Here is a 19,629-nt window from a genome sequence, read left to right on the forward strand (position 1 = left end):
AGGGAACACAAGCAGGGGGAGTGGGAGAGGAAGAAGCAGGCTCTTAGTGGAGGAGCCTGATGTGGGGCTTGAACCCAGAACGCTGGGATCACGCCCTGAGCCGAAGGCAGATGCTTAACCACTGCGCTACCCAGGCGCTCACCATTCAGCTATTCTTAAACTAATAGCTGCTAGTTTATAATAAACCCCATGATTGTAGGGGTGTGGGCAGCCCTAGATTTGGGTTGCAAATGTCAGTGGCTCCATTGGTTTCAAAAGCCAACCCAACTTCAAAGCAAATTACAAGGCCTTCAGAGAAATGACCGTAAAAATCCCAGGAGGAATAACTTACAGGAACTTCAAGGAAGCTGAGAAATGGTTGTTAGGAGTGGAGTAGGACTTCTTTTTTTTTTTCTTTTTTTTTTTAAGATTTTATTTATTTGATAGAGAGCACAAGCAGGGGGAATGGCAGGCAGGGGAGAAGCAGACTCCCCACTGAGCAGGGAGCCTGACTCAGGGCTCAATCCCAGGACCCCGGGATCACGACCTGAGCTGAAGGCAGATGCTTACCTGACTGAGCCACCCAGGTGCCCCTGGAGTAAGACTTCTTGAGATCCAACTTCACATCTTCCCTCAATAGACTGTTCAGTGTGGGTAACTGGCCTGCAAGTATCTCTCTCACGAAAAGAATGCACAACAGCTGAAAGTGGGAATGTGGTCAATGGTCAGGATAGCAGAGATAAGGTGGGGAGGGGGGATGGGACGGGATAGGGTGGTGGGGAATACAGTGGGTAGCTGATCAGAGGCTCCAGGTTCATTAATTGCTTTAAATCCACTCTCTCTCTTCCCCTCCACTTTCCCCTCTCATCTCTCTTCTCCAATCTGCACTAAATTCAGCATTATTCAGAATATAAAGAGTAAGCCAAGCAAGGGATGGTGAAGAAATTGACATCTCTGTCAGTTTTTCAAAGGACGCTGGAATAACCACTATTTCTGTTGGCTACAGTTTGTACCTGTGAATGAAAACTAAGAAGAAAACTTAAGGGTGGTCTTTTCACATGGAAATGGATTGGGGAGGAGAGTGTCTAGGAGTGAGAACCTATGCCTGGGGCCTATAGGTGAGGGAGGAGTGGGCAAGGGGCTTTATTTACAGCTGCCTCCTCACCCTCCTCCCTGGGATTGCAGAGTGGGAGCACAGATGCAGAGAAGGCAGCCAAAGGAAGCAGCTAGTGTGTCTCTTTGAGCAACAGTGACCCCAAACAAGGGTTTTTAAGCATGAAGGTGCCCTACCCAAGGTTCACTGGAGAAGCTCGTTTTACATGCAGATTCCAGGTCCCAACCTCAGAAACTTTGATCCAGGGACGCCTGGGTGGCACAGCGGTTAAGCGTCTGCCTTCGGCTCAGGGCGTGATCCTGGCGTTATGGGATCGAGCCCCACATCAGGCTCTTCCGCTATGAGCCTGCTTCTTCCTCTCCCACTCCCCCTGCTTGTGTTCCCTCTCTCACTGGCTGTCTCTCTCTGTCAAATAAATAAATAAAATCTTTAAAAAAAAAAAAAAAGAAAGAAACTTTGATCCAGTAGGTCTATAGCTGGGCCCCCAAATCTGGTGATTCTGAAACAGGGGACCTCTGAACCACACCTGGAGAAACACTAACCCATGGAGTACCTGCAGGAGCAGACAGATCTTCCTGAGCCACATAGAAATATACTTTTCTAACCGCTGGAATCCTCCGTGTCCTGGGAAATCAGCCCAAGAGTAGGATGGTTGTCCTGGCCATTCTCTTCCTTCCCGAATGTGTATCAATAGTTAAGAATTTCCAGAACTCTGAATATTACCTCATGATAATCAAACTTCCTCCTTCAAAGTTGCTTGACATGTTCTTAAGCAAATCATTTATTTCTAGTAAAGCATATGAGTCGATGGTGAAGCTCTTACTCTGGGAATCAGAGCACAAGTCTTCAGTAGAAAAACAATAAAGACAAAAACAGACTCTTTGGGTCCATAGACTGAATGTGGAGATCAGAGACTGCTACTGACTTTAACTTCTCACGTGATAATGGGAGGAAAGCAGTCCCCAATCCCCAAGACGTCCTCTCAACTGATCCTCAGGGGCGGGGAGAGACATCCCTTCCCCTGGGCAGCCCAGCAGCTCACAGCTGGGGAGGATGATGTGTTCACTGATGAGAGTTCAGGAGGCAGCTGAGGAAGTGAGAATAATTGGCCCCAGGTAGACCCATTAATGTGTTTGCGAAGTTAGTAGCATCTCCAAGAACCTCTGTCCCGAGGAATAATAAGGTGACTGGGAATCTGGGAATGGAGAGAATGGATCCACACAAGATCCCAGTCAATATGCTCATCATTAGCCCCAAAGGACGACTCTCCCTTCACCCTAAACTTAACTCTTACATAATTATTATTTGTATTTCTGCTCCACTGGAAGACTACGTTTTTATAGCTTTTCTTTCTTGTATGCCAGTTAGCCAATGTATACCTAGGACCTCCCTGCCCACGATCATAGTAAAATTAAAGCTATATACTTAGTTTCCAAACATTTGGGGATTTCCTAGGGATCTTTCTGTTCTTGTTTTCTAATTTAATAATAGCATGTGGTCAAAGAACATACTTCGTATGACTTGAATGCTTGTGCATTCATTGAGACTTGACTTATGGCCCAGAATATGTTCCATTTTGGCGAATGCTCTATGTTCACTTAAAAAGAATGTATATTCTGCTGTCCTTGGGTAGAGTGTTCCATGATCACCAATTAGGTCAAGTTGCTTGATAGTGTTGTTCAAGTCTATCATATCCTTTCTGATTTTCTGCCTGCTTGGTCCACAAAGTATTGAAGGGGGAGTATAATGAATCTCTAACTGTAATTGTGAGTTTATTTCTCCCTACAGTTCTTTACTTTTTGCTTCAGGTATTTTGAAGTTTCTTTATTAGGCAAATAAACATGTAAAGATTGTTATGTCCTCTTGATAAATTTACCCACTTACCATTATGAATTTACTTTCTTTATGCCTGCTGATACTTTTTCCTCTGAAATATACTTTTTCTGATAGCAATACTGTCACCACAGTTTTCTTGATTACTACTAGCATGGTAGGTCTTTTTCCATCCCTTTATTCTTAACCTTTTATTTTGAACTTTGCCATTATGTTTGCAGAATTTCCCCCCAGCAGACCTGAAATCTGGGTCTTTCTAGGATGATGATATTGCCCAAAAACTGATTTCAGATGTATGTTGTCACACAGTAAACATTCAGGAATATTTTGAATCTTTATTAGAAAAACTGCTATGGACTAGGCAAAAATCAAACACACACTGTGAAAGGCAACTTCGTGAAGAATGGGACAAGATCCTCACCCATCAGATGCTATCCTAGGCAGCTGGATACCTTAGTGGAGACCCGAAAGCCGGGGGTAACTGTCCCATTGCTAGAGTGCTGCCGTGTCTTCTCTATGGAGGTATTGTCACTCAGCCTCTCATTTACTTTATTGATGGTAAAGGAACTTGCATCCTTTATTTGTGTCTGTTAGCGTGCTACTTATTAAGATCATTTTGAGAACCAACACTCCAAGTTTTATGTGTGGCTTTTGTAAACATCATGTATCTCAATTTCCTCTTTTAGCCAATCAGAGTGTCTCTGTTTTTTATGTTGGTGAGATTTGGGGGTTTTGGTTTTGATTTTTGGCTTTTTTTTTTTAATAATTTGAGGGACTTTTTGATATATATTGAATTTATTTTTACATCTCACTTTGATTTTTCCATTTATCATACTTTTTCCAATTGGCTTCCCTCTCCTACTCTCTGACCTTATTTTTATTTCCTTTTGGATTAAATTTTCTTTGTTTTTCAATGTGCTTTTTCCCCTTCTACTGTTTCTTCTATTTCTATTAGTAGCTATCACTAAATGTTTAACAATGATATTTAAGTCTATCAAATATGCTTAAGCCCATGAGTTCATAATGATGTATTTTTTAAAAGATTGATTGGGGCGCCTGGGTGGCACAGCGGTTAAGCGTCTGCCTTCGGCTCAGGGAGTGATCCCGGCGTTATGGGATCGAGCCCCACATCAGGCTCCTCCGCTGGGAGCCTGCTTCTTCCTCTCCCACTCGCCCTGCTTGTGTTCCCTCTCTCGCTGGCTGTCTCTATCTCTGTCGAATAAATAAATAAAATCTTTAAAAAAAAAAGATTGATTGATTTCAGAGAGAGAGAGATCATGAGGAGGAGAGGCAGAGGGAGAGAGAATCTCAAGCAGACTCCACGCTCAACTCGGAATCTAACACGGGGCTCGATCTCATGACCCTGAGACCATGACCTGAGTGGAAACCGAGAGTCAGACATTCAACCGACTGAGCCACCCAGGGGCCCTGAGCTCATAATGACATTTCAGTAAATTAATTGGTCACTGGATTAGTTCTCTATTGAAGGCTCCCATAATTTAGTAGTTTAAATCAATAAACATTTATTATCTTATCCCCCTTAGAAGTGACATACTGTAATTTCCACAGTATCCTATTGGCTGCACAGGTCCGCCCAATTCACTGTGGGAGTGGACTACACAAGGGTATCAATACTGGGAGGTGAAAATATTGGGGGCCATCTTGAGACTGGCTATCACAGTCTGCCCTCTGGCCCTCAATGATTCATGTCCACCTTATATGCAAAATACTTCCTCCAAGGCCACAGTCACACCCCACTACGGTGTCAGCTCAAGTCCATGATCACATCATCTAAATGAGGTATAGGTATGGACGAAACTCATTAGGTCGAGTTCCATAGCATTTCTCCAGTACATTCCTCTCGGTCATAAGACTGATGAGCTGAACGCACAAGTTACATCTGGCTTCTATACTCACGACATACAATGACAGGACAGGTATGGGATAACCACTATAGAATAAAAAGGGGCAATGGGGGAAGGTAGGCACACAAATGTCATTGAGTCATAGAAATTCTGAAATCCAGTAGGGCACTTGTTGGCAATTCCTTGGTTAGGATTCAAGTCCTGGGAATAATTCTCAATGGCTCTTGGCTCCACCTCTGAAATCTTGGTTCTGCCCACTAAACTCTTCTTTATTTTATATGAAAGCTAAGTTATGTTTGTAGCTGAGTAGTTCTCCCGGTCTGCTTCCTGTCTACAGAAGTTTGGGGACTGAAACTCTTCCTTTTATTTTCTACTGTCTTACAGTTCAAGTTGGTAGTGATTCTGCCACTATGATTCTCTCAGAAACTTGAGGGTCTTCTCTAAAACTTACTAGGATTTGTCTGCTAGACAAAAATCACATTAATATATGTCTTTGAGATATATTAATCTGCTGGAACTGCTGAGGGACAACATCTTTAAGCTTTCAAGAAGCCCTATTGTTTGACTGAACTACTCTCTGAGGTAGCACTTTGGATCTTTCTAAAGTCTTAACAAAATTTACCATCATCCTCAACTTCATCTTGAGACAATGTTTTCCTGAAAATGTCTTAAATTTTATTTTTCCCACTTGCCATTTGTTAGTGTTAGGTTTAAGTCCTAAATATGTATGTACCAAACAATAGAGGTCCAAATGCATAAACCAAAAACTGATAGAACTGAAAGAAGTAGATAAATCCACAACGATAGTTGGCAACGTCAGCATCCCTCTGTAAACAATGTATATAATCACTATATAAGCAAAGATATGGAGGCACACCTGGCTGGCTCAGCTGGTAGAGCATGTGACTCTTGATCTCGGGGTCATGAGTTTGAGCCCCACATTGGGCCTGGAGCCTACTTAAGAACAAAGATGTGGAAAATCTGGACAACATCATCAACAGGATCTTATTGAAATATATACAATATATACATCACTCCACTAAACAACAGAACAGAATACAGATACTTGTTAAGTATGCATGGAACATCCACCAAGATGGACCATATCCTGGGTCATAAAACAAACTTCAGCAACTTTAAAATAATCGAGGGGCACCTGGGTGGCTCAGCCAGTTAAGTGGCTGCCTTCGGCTCAGATCATGATCTCGGGGTCCTGGGATCGAGCCCTGGTCAGGCTCCCTGCTCAGCGGAGAGTATGATTCTCCCTCTGCCCTTCCCCCTTGCTCGTGCTCTCTCTCTCTCTCAAATAAATAAACTCTTTAAAAAATAATCAAAATAATACAGAATATATCCTCTGATCATAATGGCAACAAACTAGAAATGAGTAACAGAATAGGAAATAGGAAAATATGCAAACACTTGAATGTTAAACAACACAAATCTAAACTTATGGATGAGAAAAGAAGTTTCAAGGGGAATCAAAATTACATTGAAATGAATAAAAATTAAGTTACAATATGTCAAAATTTGTGGGACACAGCTAAAGGAGAGCAGAAAAATAAATGTATAGCAGTAAATGCTTCTACCTTAAGAAACTACAAAAAAGCAAAACAAACCCCAAGCAAGCAGAAAAAGGGGAATAATAAAGATAAAAGCAGAAAAAAATGAAATTGAGAATAGAAAAATAGAAAAAAACGGAACAAAATGTGGCTCTTTGAATGGCTCAACAATCTTGACAAACCTCCAGCAAGACTGACAAAGAAAAAGAAAAGAAGACACAAGTTACTAACATAAAGAATGAAACACTAGGTATCACTACAGAGCCCACAGACATTAAAAGAATACTGAGAGCACAGGTGAAACAACTCTCCCCACAGAAATTCAGCAACTTTGATAAGATGGGTCAATTCCTAAAAATACAAAACTACCAAAATCACTCAATACAAAACAGATGATAAGGAACTGAGTTACCTATTTTAAAAATCCGTAAAAATAAATCTCTAGGTCTAGATGGTTTCAGTGGATAGTTCCACCAAATATTTAAAAAAGAATTACACCAAAACTACATAATCTCTTCAAGAAAATAGAGGAAACCTTTCCAAACCATGATACCAAATCAAACCAAACCAAAAACCAGAACAAGACCACACTTAAAAAAAAAAAAAAGTCTCATGAATATAGCCACGAAGGTCTGTAAAAAAATATTAGCATACAGAATCTAACCATGCATAGAGAAAGAATTATGTACCATGGCTAAGTGGGGTTGATTCTGGGATGCAAGATTTCTTCAACATTTGGAGAGCAGTCAATAGAATCTACCATATTAACCGGCTAAAGAAGAAAGCCACACAAGAACGTCAACTGATGCACAAAAACACTTGGCAAAATTCAACACTCAGTTATGGGGAAAAAGAAACAAACCTCTCAGCAAGTTAGAAGTAGAAGAAAATGGAAAAATACCCTAAACCTGAGAAAACCTGCAGCTAACATACTTATGTTAAAAGACAGCATACTTTTCCCTTTAAAAATGGGAACAAAGCAAGGATATCTGCTCTTACCACCCTTATACATCATTGTACTGGAAATCCTAGCCAGGGCAAGAATGCAAGAAAAGGAAACAAAAGTCATACATATTGGAAAGGAAAAAATAGAACTATCCCTTTTTGCAGTTGCCGTGACTGTCTAGGCAGATGAGTCTCCAAAACTCTCAATGAATTGAGAGAATTCCTTTCTCAGTGAAGCTACGAACCAAGCAATCAACAAAACTCCTAGAATCAGAGAGTGCAGTGAGGTTGCAAGATACAAGAGCAAGATATAAAAATAAAAGAATAAAGTAGAAAGAATCATTCTACCCAATTTTAAGACTATACTGCTACAGTTAACAAAAATATGGTATGGACATGTGGATAAATACATTGATCAATGGAACAAAATAGAGAACCTGGAAATAGAACTCACATAAGTATGCCCAACTGACTTTTGACAAAGCTGCAAAAGCAATTCACTGGTAGAAGGATAGTCTTCTCAACAAATGCTGCCGGAGCAATTGAACAGCCATAGGTAAAAACAAATTTTAAAAAACCTTTCAATCTAAACCCTACATCTTATACCAAATAATAATAATAATAATAATAATAATAATTTAAAATGGATCATAGATTTAAATGTAAAAGATAAAACTATAAAACTTATTAGAAGAGAACCCAGAAATGAACCCTCAACTCTATGGTCAACTAATCTTCAACAAAGCAGGAAAGACTATTCAATGGAAAAAGGACAGTCTCTTCAACAAATGGTATTGGGAAAACTGGACAGCCACAAGGAGAAGAATGAACCTTTGGACCATTCTCTTACACCATACACACAGATGAACTAAAAACAGATGAAAACTTCAATGTGAGACAGGAATCCATCAAAATCCTAGAGTAGAACACAGGCAGCAACCTCTTTGACCTCAGCAGCAGCAACTTCTTGCTAGACACGTCTCCAAAGGCAAGGAAACAAAAGGAAAAATGAACTATTGGGACTTCATCAATATAGAAAGCTTTTGCATAGCAAAGAAAACAACCAACAAAACTAGAAGGCAACCTATGGAATGGGAGAAGATATTGGCAAATGACATATCGGATAAAGGGCTAGTATCCAAGATCTATAAAGAACTTATCAAATTCAACACCCAAAAAACAAATAATCCAGTCAAGAAATGGGCAGAAGACATGAAAAGATATTTCGCTAAAGAAGACATACAAATGACCAACCGACACATGAAAAAATGCTCAACATCACTCGGCATCAGGAAAATACAAATCAAAACCACAATGAGATACCACCTCACACCAGTCAGAATCGTTAAAATTAACAAGTCAGGAAACAACAAATGTTGCGCAAATGTGGAGAAAAGGGATACCTCTTACACTCTTGGTGGGAATGCAGCCACTCTGGAAAACAGTATGGAGGTTCCTCAAAAGTTAAAAATAGACCTACCCTACGACCCAGCAATTGCACTACCATGAATTTACCCCAAAGATACAAATGTAGTGATCCGAAGGGGCACATGCACGCCAATGTTTGTAGAAGTCATGTTCGCAACAGCCAAACTACGGAAAGAGCCAAGATGTCTATAGACATGTGAATGGATCAAGATGTGGTCTATACATACACTGGAATATTACTCAGTCATCAAAAAGGATGAATACTTACCATTTACACTGATGTGGACGGAACTGGAGGGGATTATGGTGAGTGAAATAAGTCAGTCAGAGAAAAACAATTATCCTCTAGTTTCACTCATACGTGGAATATAAGACACAGCACAGAGGATCATAGAGGAAGGGAGGGAAACTGAATGGGAAGTCATCAGAGAGAGACAAACCATGAGAGACTCTTAACTATAGGAAAAAAACGGAGGGTTGCTGGAGGAGAGGTGGATGAGGGGATATGGGATGTTTGGGTGATGGGCATTAAGGAGGCACGTGATGTGATGAGCACTGCGTGTTATATGCAACTGATGAATTATTTAACTCTACATCTGAAACTAGTAAGATACTATATGTTGGCAAATTGAATTTACATAAAAAACCTTATTAGAGAAAATATAGCAGAAAATAATCAGAACCCAGTTCTTGGTAAAGAGTTATTAGAAATGACACTATAAGCATGATCCATAAAAGACAAAAATTGATAAACTGGACTTTATCAAAATTAAAAACATTGGCTCTACAAAAGGCCTGTTGAGATGAAAAGACGCTACAGAATGAGAGGAAATATTTGCAAACTATTTGACAAAGGAGCTGTATCTAGAATACATAAAGAACTCTCAAAACTCAGGTTTGTTGTTGTTGTTGTTGTTGTTGTTTTTAAGTAAGCTCTACACCCAACATGGTGAATCCCCTCAAGATTCAGCAGTTTTAAAAAATCCAGTTCTAGGGACACCTGGCTGGCTCAGTCAGTAAAGCATGCATCTTTTGATCTTGGGGTAATGAGTTCAAGACCCACTGGGTTGGGCAAAGAGCTTACTTAAAAAAAAAAATCCAATTATAACACGGACAAAAGGCACGGGCAGTTCACCATGTGGCAGATAACCGCGTGAAAAGACAGTATTATTAGCCATTAGGGAAATGCAAACAAGCAAAAAAAAACAAAACCCCGCTTACATACCTATTTAAAAAGTGAAATAAAAACTAGTCACAATCCTAGGGCATCTGGCTGGTTCAGTCTTGATCATGTGACTCTTGATCTCAGGGTTTGAGTTGGAGCCCCACATTGGGTGTGGAGATTACATTAAAAAAAAAAAAAGCAACTAGTGACAATCCCAAATCTTGCCAAGAATGCAGAGAAACTGGATCTCTTGTTCTTGTTGGTGGGAATGTAAAATTACACAGCAACTCTGGGAAATGGTTTGGCAATTTCTCGTAAAAGTAAACATATACTTAACCACACTACTCACCAATCACCACACTCCATCCTGGGCATTTAGCCCAGAGAAATGACGAAGTATGGCTACAAAAACTGATACACAAATATTCATAGCAACTTTAGTTGTAATAGCCCCAAACTGGAAACATCCCAAATGTCCTTCAGCAGCTGAATGGTTAAACAAACTGGTGCATCCACAGCAACCCAAAGGAACAAACCGCTGTTACATGTAACAGCTCGGATAGAATTCAAGGGCATTGTGCTGGGGGGGGCGGGAGGGCAGCCATTCTCAAAAGGTTACACACTGTATGATGCCATTTATATAACTTCTCGAAACAGCAAAATTATAGTAACGAAGAACAGATCACTGGTTTCCAAGGGTTAGGAACGGTTGTAGGAGGATGGGGGACATAGTATGACAATAAATAGTATAAGCGTTCTTTTGTGGTAATGGGACAGTTCTGTATAGTGAGTGTGGTGGTAGTTACATGAATTTATACATGTGATAAAATTGTGCAGAAACACACAAACACATGAGTGAATGTGGTAACGGCTGAAATCTGAATAAGGTCTGGAGTTTTTTAAGAGAGAGAGTGTGCACAAGAGAGCACGTAAACATGGAGGAGGGGCAGAGAGGAAGGAGAGAGAATCTCAAGCAGGCTCCATGCCCAGTGTGGAGCCCAACCCAGGGCTCCACCCCGGGACCCTGAGATCATGACCTAAGCTGAAATCAAGAGTCGGAGGCCCAGCTGAGTGAGCCACCCAGGCGCCCCAGGTCTGGAATTTAATAGTAATGTACCAGTTGATTTCTTAGTTTTGACAAATGTACCACGGTAGCATTAGGATGTTAACATTAGGGGAAACGAGGATGGGCATATAGCGAGCTCTCTGTACTGTCTTTTTCTTTTTTGTTTTATGATGATGTTTGCATTTTATTATTATAGTTTTATTTAAATTCTGGTTAGTTAACATTCAGTGCAATATTGGTTTCTGTAGAATTCAGGGATTCATCACTTACATAGTCCCTGTACTGTCTTCGCCAACTTTTCTGAAAATCTAATGTTACTCCAACATTAGCAGCTTATTTTTATTTTTTAAAAAGATTTTATTTATTCATTCATTCATTCTTCAGAGAGAGAGAGAGCACACAAGGAGGGGGAGCAGCAGACAGGAGAAACAGGCTCCCTGCTGAGCAAGAAGCTGGATGCGGGGCTCGATCCCAGGACCCTGGAATCATAACCTGAGCCAAAGGCAGATGCTTAACTGACTGAGCCACCCAGGCGTCCCTGAAGCTTATTTCTTTTGAAGTTTTAAAGTAATTTCTACACCCAACGTGGGGCTCGAACTCATGATCCTGAGATCAAGAGCCATATGCTCTTCTGACTGAGCCAGCCAAGCGCCCCTAGAAACATTTTTAAAAAAGGAAAGATAAAAATTTTCTTATTTGTGTGAGAGAGAGACAGAGAGCACAAGCAGGGAGAGCAGTTGGCAGGAGAAGCAGGCTCCCACTGAACAGGGAGCCCGATGCAGGTCTTGATCCCAGGACCCTGGGATCATGACCTGAGACAAAGGCAGATGCTTAGCTGACTGAGCCACCCAGGTGTGCCAGGAAAGAAAATTTTTTAAGAAAAAAAAATTCTTAAAATCCAGAGTCAGAGACTTAATTGACTGAGCCACCCAAGTGCTCCTTAAGAAAACAAGTTTTTAAAGTGACACCACTAGGATACCTCCCAGAATAGCTAAGATTGGAAAATAGCAGGTACGTGAGGGCATGAGATAATACTCTTTAATTTCATTCTTAGATTTATACCCAGCAGAAATAGAAACATTTGTTCAAAAAGAGACATGCTCTAGAATGTTCATAGCAGCTTTATTCATAATAGCCAAAACGGAAAAGTCTAAATGCCTATTCACAGAATGAATAAATTGCAGTCTATCTGTATAATGTAATACTATACAATAGTATGAATGTTAAACTACAACATGCAACAACATAGATGAACTATACAGACATACTGTTGAATCAAAGAAGCTAGACATAAAAAACTACATAATATATCATTTCACTTATTTTGAAGTTCAAAAACAGGCAAAAAGAATCTATGGTGTCAGGATAATAGATGTCCTTGGGATGGTGGGGTAAGTGGCTGGAAGAGGGCATGCATGCGTGGGAGTTCTGCAGTGCTGGTGATTCTCCAATTCTTGATTTCTTGCTAGTATTGATGTGTGTTTGGTGTGCAAAAGTAACAGCTGTACATGACCTGTGTATTCTTCTGTATGTAAATTATACAATAAAAGTTTACTGAAGAGCAAAGTGAGACACACTCAAACATACTCATTAAAGAAACTAAAATTTTAAGGACTGACAATACCAAGTGCTAACAAGGATATGGAGCAACTAAAAATTTCATTTACAGCTAGTTAAAGTATAAATTAGTACAATCACTTTGAGGAGGTGTTTGGCAATATCTATTAAAGCTGAATATACACATACCCTATGCCCCAACAATTCCACCCAACTATATACATACCCAACAGAAATGTGTACAGATATGTTCTCAAAAGACATGTACAAGAATGTTCATGGGAATATGATCTCAAACCAAAAACAATCTACATGTCCTTCAATGCCGCCAGAGCTGATTAAGATCAGTTACAGCCCCAAATTGCAGGGAAGTGAACCTCCTTGTGGCATCCCTCAGTCAGTGGGGAACAGGAGCCAGTGGATAAATGCCAGCCTCCTGTCCCCCCATCCTTGGAAAACTCTGAGAAGCATTATGTACCCAATCTCAGTAACACACCTTTACATTGGTTTTTTCTTCTTAACTGTCTCACTCTTCCACTTCCTCACAAGTCCTGTCTCCTGGATTCATTCCCCAAATAAACTACGTCCAAATGCTTCTCCCAGGGGAAGCCCAAACCTCAGAAGTACTATTCCATCTACATACAGTTCACAAAGAGGACACCTATGATGACGGAAGTCACAGTAGTGGTTACCTAGGGGGGTAATAGTGGGAGGGGGCATGAAGGTTGTTTCTGGGGTGCTGGCAATGTTCCATATCCTGATCAGGGTGGTGTTTACACAGGCATGTTCATTTCATAAATCTTCATGAAGCTGTATGCTTAAAATGCATGCATTTTCTAGTATATATATGTATACTTTAAAAAGTAAAGAATGCAGGGGCAGATGTTGAGGGGTAGGAGAACTGCCCACTAAGGGAACGGTGCGTTTTGTAAGGGAAATTGGACTTACAGGTATTGAAAAAGGTTATTTTTTTTTCTTTTTAAATTTTATCTATTTGCGAGACAGCATGAGCAGGGGAGGGGCAGGAGGAGAGGGAGAAGCAGACTCCCTACTGAGCAGGGAGCCCAACACAGGGCTTGATTCCAGGCCCCCAGACCCCAGGGATCACAACCCAAGCTGAAGGCAGATGCTTAACTGACTGAGCCACTCGGGGGGCCCTAGAAGAGATTAATCTCAATGCGCACATCCACCTTTTTTGGATAACGCACTCTCTCATCCTTGGCAATCAGACATGCATTATTAGGGATTTGTTGGAGGCACTGGCAAAGGATGGTGAAATACAATGAAAGCAGGGACTCTGAAGTTCACTCGTAAGAATGCATCCCCTTGGGACAGGCCCAAGGCATTACAACATTCCTGCAGGTGTGTCATGCAGCCAGTTCTGCAGCCTTGCTGGGCATTCCGGCTGTTTCCAAGACTGCCTCACCCAGGGCTGACCTTCCCCTACTTTTTCCTTTCCCTTTCCCACCCATTCATTCAACATATTTTTATGTTTCAGATATTCTGAAACACTTGCGATAATATTGGTGAACAGTAAAAGATGCGGCTGCTGCTCTCATTGAGTTCCACTCTAATAAGAAAAACATATTAATCAAGTAATCAGATTGCGGTGTGTGGCTGTAATTAGTACTACTAAGAGATTCCTGGTTCTAGGAGAGCCAACTGCCCTACTTAAGAAAGGCGGGGGGTCGGTTCCTGGAGGAAGCCAACACTTGAGCTGAACTCTAAGGGTGAACCAAATGGACAAAGGAGGGAGTGAGCATAGGGAGTGAGAGGCGCAAAAGCAAAGTTCGAACAAGGAAAGTGAGGAGTACGTGGTAGAGAGGCTGGACAGATGGGCAAGGAAAGACCGTTTATGCCATGCGCACTATGGTAAGAAGTTTTGTCATTATCTTAAGGCAAGGAAAGCCAGAAGGGCTTTTAAACCAAGAAGTGCCTTGATTATATGTGTGTTTTGAAAAGATCACGAAGGCTGTTGGAAAAGGATCACAGTGGGTGTGGGTATACAGGGGGGTATTGCAGTAAACCAGGAGCAAGGGGATGGTAGCTTGGACTGGAATGGTGCCAGGGAAGACTGGGAGAAAATGACTGGACAGACATTTTAGGAGGCACATGAGCTTTAACAGTAGCTATAAAATACAGCATGTCATTTTTATTTCCAAACACAGCAAATATAATCAAGTGTTTACATCAGCTAGATACAGGAGTATGGATTTTGTTGAACTTGGTGGTTGTTATTTCACTAGCGTATTTCTTCTTAGGAAAAATGATGTGTGGTTATGTTGCAACTAAACTGTGCCTAGGATATTCTGAAGTTTTAAGTATAAACATTCCTCAAGGAAAGGACTGAAGATAGCCAAAAAGTTGAAAATGAGAGAGCGGGGTGGAGGGAAACATGGCTATGGAGCCTCTGACACCCAAAGGGGATTGCAAGGTAGGCAAAAAGAAAAGTGTATATAGGGCAGGCAGGAGGCTGCCATCTTGGTGGAAAAAGTTAGTACTCCTCAGATACACCAAAGCTAAAAACAAAGCTTCCCAAGGTCTGTAGATATCTAGGGAAAATAAATCTTCAAGTCATTTATTTGTGTGAAGACTACAGACTACTTGGCGAAGTGAGGGACTGTGCTGGAGGGTTACTATTTTAAAGGGAAGCTGTATATCCTTACACTTAGGTGAGTGCTTAAGAGGACAAGACAGGATAATCTTCAGAGTAGTACTGCCACGTGCCTCACCCACGGGCTGAAAGGGAGAGAGCAGGGACCTGGCACATACCCGGGTAGTTGCTGGGTCCCACCAGGGGAATGAATCAGGATTGTATGCCCAGGTGAGGGAATGAAAACACTGATAGCGAACACTGAAGCTGTCTCCATAGCTGGTCAGATAACAGTGAGCAAGTTAGGATGCTGCTACCCACCCCGCCTCCCAATAGCAGATTCTACTAAGGGCTGCTCCTTCTACTACCCAAGACAGAGCAGACCACTGCAGCATTTCTAGCAGTTGGGCAGCTAACTTTCTGGCAACTAAACCCCAGCAGTTTCTGGCACTTTGTGAATGACCTAGCCACTGCTACAAAACAGCTTTTGCGGAATCCATATGAAGTTTGGAGAAAAGGGCAGGTTTGGCTGGATGAGGAAACTACCAAAATGGAGAATCAGAGGTTCCGAGTAGGGAGAGGAATACTGTGAGTGAGGTTGGATGGACAGCTGGCTCTAGCTATCTAGCAGACCTCTGGCTCCACTACAAGCCCTCTGGGTGGGTCATCTTCCCCAAGTTGTCACAGGAGAGGCTTAAGGATCTCATTCATACCTCTGTAAAGCAAGTATCCTTTAGGGCAGGGACCAAGTAGGCAAAACATGTATCAGACCCCAAGACTTTGTGGCCCATAGGAAGATTCCTAAGTTTGGATGGTAACTACTGAAGTTCTTCATCAAGTAGTAAATGGGTGGGAGTTTCTGAGTCACTGAACTGGACAGGTAGGTTCTCAAACTTTCTTGGGGGTCACTTATGTCCCACATTCATACCAGAAACTCATTATTGCAGCTTGAGTCTGCAAAGGTGACTCTACCTGTGTCACTGAACCCCTTTCACATTAATCAAGTCCTTTTGAGAAAGACCAAATCCTTTTTAGGATGTTCTTGTAATGACATTGCCAGGTGCTTCTAATGGACCATGCAGGCATCATGGTACAGGGTCAAAGTTGTGTAACTGGAATATTATCCTGACAAATAATGATTTTTACAAGATATCTGGAAAGTTTGTTGTCTGAGATAGAAGAAATAGTTTATAATAGTGCCTCTGGGTTCCCCAGGAGAAACTAAGGAAACTGGATGGGAGAGACTCTTATGTTTTTGCTACATTTCTGAAGCCCAACCACGTTGCCTAACACAGTTTCTGCTCTTAGGCAGGTGTTTTTCAAGACGTGTTTGCAACTGTTAGATCTATGAACCACTCTAGTATTCAGTGTACAGATTGATAGAGAAATGGTAAGGTTATTTTTCCTTTTAAGAGAGAAGGTGCTGGGATCCTAGTCTCTTATCATGCCTTGGAAATAGTTGTGTCATTTTTTGGGATCCAGGATGTAAGCTCAAAAGTATCATTACCTTTCCTTAGGTCCAAAATTCATGGTTAAGCTAGATCACAGGCTAAAATGTTGGCTCTACCATTTAATATCTATGGGGCTTTCCACAAGGCACTTAGTCTGACACTCTTTGAAACTCAGGGGTTACTTCCATACATGTTATAGGACTATGTGAAAATCAACTAAGATTTTACCTTAAATGCTTGCCCAGCATCCTTCTCAGATGCATATAAAACCTGTATCTGCCTTGAGCCTTGGGCACCCACTGACAAGATGGTATCCCACTTAAGAATTTATTTTCCAAGAAACATTGCTAAACGAAGGTAACAAAGACTATGCCTGTAGTTGTAAATGTCCTACTAATCAAGTAAGTATTCATGTTAGTCTAGGGAAGTTCTAAGGAAGTCTTCAATGTTGAGGTCTAGGGCCTAAAATACGTATTTTCAGTGAACTCGGCACGAAACACCTCAGAAAGTCACATTTGTTCGCCTAAGTCACAGCTGATGTATCATATCTGTACTTTTTAGAACTGCTCATTTCGTAGCACTACGCTATCCAATAAGATAGCCACACTACTCAGATTAAAAACAAAACTGGAAATTCAATTACTCAGTCACACTAGCCACAATTCAAGGGCTCAGCAGCCATAGGGCTAGCACGTTAGTCAATGTATTATGAAACACTTCCGTAACAAAAGTTCTATTAGACTGCAATAGGTTAAAAAAGAGTGGTGGGTGGTTAAGGTTGGGCTTACTTTAACATGTCTTCTTGTAACTCAGAGTACAGACTTTGTCTCTCCCTCAACCTTAGCTTTTCTCACCTTTTAACCCTAGCCAGACACCTCCCCTTCAGTGCTTTCTATACTTTGGCCATAGATTTCAAGGTAAGTACACATGCTCACTTTCACCCTTTCATTTTAAATAAAGCGTCGCCCCCATGCTCTTACTGTAAGCACTTATCTTGACTTAAACCGCCTAACATATGACATGAGCATTCTTTTACTAACTTATCAGCCAGTCACCCAGAGACATCCTATCTGAATGCCCTAATTCCTCCCTTCCACCTTAACTACACAGGGAACGGCACTGTTTGCCTCTTGGTGGCAGGGGCTCCCCATGTTGCTAGCAAACTGAAAATTACTGCCAAGAGTCCCAACTGCAGAGATTTAATTGGTCTGAAGTACACATACATCTAGGCATCAGGATTTTAAAAGCTCCCTTGGTAATTCTAACACACAACCAAAGTTGAGATCCATTCGACAACTAACTTAACATACTAATAATTACTTTTAATCACAACTTCAGGTTTATGAAAGGCCTGTTGAGTCATTTTGTACAAGCAAATTTGTCAAATCTTCAGAACATTTTATCTCCCTCAACTTCTTTGTGTGACACCTAAAAATCTTGGGCTTCTACTCCTAATTAGCTACTTTGTCTTTTTGGAATTCACCGCATTACACTATCCCTTCTATTTTAGTTCTGACTTAAGGTGGGGGAGAGGTCAAACAGGGCTTTAAACTCCACCTCTCTACACAGGTCCTGCTCTTCATAATTGGGGTATTAAGATTTTTGATTAATTTCAAAGTTACTAATGCAACCCCATACCCTTTGAAGCCTTCCCGATGTATTAGGATTAATTTGATTAACTAAAATTCAAACATGGAATTTTCCAACACCCCTAATTTATTCTCCTCTCTAAACATTTGCAATTCTGTCACCAGTCAGGCATACATCTAAATCTGGCTTTTTCTGTAGTTTAGCTGACCCAATTTTTACTTTATCCCAAGGTCTTTCCAAACACTAAAAATTCTCCAACAGACTGCCACTTATCCGTCAAATAAACACCACGGTATAAATGATACCTGCTCTCTGTGAGATAAAGCAGTTTTGATAAAGCGAGATTCTTTGCGGTTACTTACCAGCCCATTCTACACAATTGGTCACTCTCATTTCTGTTGTATCTGTGTTTACTACTTTTAACTGGCTTCAAAATATAACCATACTTTTTTTCTTTAACCCACCTACAACTCAAGTGAAATGCACTTCCTTGGTCAGTGTTACCTGAACTAGGGTCCAGAAACACAAACCCCATTTGACTGTGATGCAGGTGAATTTCTCTCACATTAAATAAAAGGGTCAAATTATATGGCTAAACCCTTCATTCTCCCAGGCCACAGTCGATGATGCTTTCTGATTCTCCTAAAAATGAACGCATACCTATTTTCTATTCCTTTCATAACACACCCCAACACAACATCCAGGTTACCTAAAACCACCAGTATTTGTTAAGTACAGTCTCTGAGCAGTTCCATTTCTTTCCTTTGCGTATCGTATCTGTGGGCTTTGCTTCCCCTGGCTACTTCTTTTGAATCAACATACTGCTGCTAAGTTATTCACTGGATTCCTTTATTGATATTTTATAGCTACTGTATGGCTAGAACGATGCTTGTTTTTGTTCTATCCCTTCCTTCCATTACATTCTCAATACTCACTTGACTTCATTTTATTCCCTTCCAGTTTACCATAATTCTATTGTTTTTGTTTGCATTTTCGTATTCTCTTACACCTAGTTCCATCTCTTAAGAGACTTTAAAACATGTACTGACTAGCACTACTAATCCTTGCAAGTTTCAGATGTTCAGGTGACATCCGAACTGAAATCTATTGGGAATCCTCTTTTCAAGCATTCCAAATTTGTCATCGATTCCACTCCAACAGCTTTAAGTTAGCTCCTTTCACCGGTGAGAGAGCAAATGAGAAAAGTACCTTTGCCACTGAACTTCATAGAAGTCTCCCCATTAAAAATTATGTAGCATCAGAAATGTTCCAAAGGGATTTCATTTAAGTCATCCACCTTCCTCATCCAAATCCTGGCTGGAGACTGTACTCTTAAAAGCTTCCAGGCTATTTTCTTACATTCCTAGGCATCTTGGGTAAATCATTCTGAATTTTGTAATACCCAACAAATGCATCACCATATTTTGTTTTAAATCTTACTTCCACTAAATAGCTTAAGGCCCTGGTCTTTGAGAGTGTCAAGT

This window comes from Ursus arctos, unplaced genomic scaffold (genome assembly GCF_023065955.2).
Source record: "Ursus arctos isolate Adak ecotype North America unplaced genomic scaffold, UrsArc2.0 scaffold_37, whole genome shotgun sequence".
Lineage (NCBI taxonomy): Eukaryota > Metazoa > Chordata > Mammalia > Carnivora > Ursidae > Ursus > Ursus arctos.